We start from the raw sequence: 1,538 nt of genomic DNA, 5'->3' as shown, positions 1-1,538 counted from the left end.
TGTTATTGTTGTAGTTGAGGGTACAGCTTACTTATGTCACTGAATACTGAAAAGTCAAGCTCATGTCCAGCTAAAAGCCTCATCAGTCTTGACTAGTGTTCCTAGTGTTGGGCTGTATTTCACATGCTATAAGAGGAGAAAATGAATCATCAACATCACCCAGCTACAAACCTTGAAACCTACAAAAGAGACCTGCCTGCAAGACTTACTAATGCAATAGTGGCACAAATGTTATGGAATACCCAACAACTCTTTGATTGACTTTAAGGCCACCATCATGACAGGGAGCCCATACGTGATACCAATAAAGTGGAACAGAACCTGAGATTAGATAGATCTTGTATTTAGGGGATAAATTACTGCTATTATTCAGATAAAAGAANTTGGCAAGAAAATAAAACTTCATAAAGTATTTCTATATCCACATGGCAAAACATAGCCTAATAATGATCACAGAAACATCTCATAGGATATTGTAAGTAACAAAGAAATTCACAACTTGATAATGTGCAGAAAGTGATAGACTTTGGAGCACTCAGCCCTAAATGGGATTTCTTTATNAAACCCCTCCCTTAAATGTTCAAAGATTTATGAAAAGGAAGATGCAAAAACATTGTAAGAGCCAGAGGTAGAAGATGACTCCAGTGAAACAATGTCTTCCAAACAGAAATACTGATATACATATNATCTCACAGTCTGTAATAGCTAATACAAGACATGTGCACGTTTAAAAGAGATAAAACCCCAGCACTGAGAAGGGGAAGTGGACACAAAGTCCCACCTCTAAGAAGTGATTTACAATTAATACATGCTGGTAAAGGGACAATCATTTCTCTTTCTTTCAGTGCCACTGGGTAGGTATATCAATCACCCTTCAAGGCAGATNCAAATCCCAAAAGTAGTTAGAAATTTTGGAACTTTTTTTGTTTCAATACTTTTGGTTCTCAATTTTTNATTATCTTATTGATTTTCTTTTGTTTGTGTGTCAATTTTGGTTTTTTATTTTTCTTGTAAATTTTTTAGTAAGAGTGAGAGAAAGAACATATATGATATGGATAGAATATGGGTGAAAATGAGTTGAGGATGGGGGAGGAGTTAGGAAATGTAAAGAATACAATTAAAGCATATGCAATGAATAGATTTTAACAAAATTAAAAAATAAAGATAATAAAGTTTGACATAAATTTGTTTGAATTAATATATTTAAAATGTATTAATTACAGAAGTTTGTAAAATTATTTATCATTTTCACCAATTATGAATTAGTGCCTCCTGTGGAAAATTTAAAAATGTGCCAATTCTGTATTATAGATAACATGATAATCGTGAAAACTGGTATTGAACAGAATGCAACAATTATAAGACTCGTGGAGCTAGTGAGGCTCACAATCAGCAGAGGCCCTAGGGCAGGGTTGATAATGAGGTGGCTGGAGAGGAGTGTTCTCTGATAATTTGCATTGTTGCTGTTTTCAGGGTGTTCTCTCTGCACTGAAGAGTGTGTGTGTGTGTGTGTGTGTGTGTGTGTGTGTGTGTGTGTG

Source organism: Mus caroli, chromosome 9 (genome assembly GCF_900094665.2).
Source record: "Mus caroli chromosome 9, CAROLI_EIJ_v1.1, whole genome shotgun sequence".
NCBI lineage: Eukaryota > Metazoa > Chordata > Mammalia > Rodentia > Muridae > Mus > Mus caroli.
The sequence above is the reverse complement of the archived record's forward strand: the minus strand, read 5'-3'. Positions refer to the sequence as shown.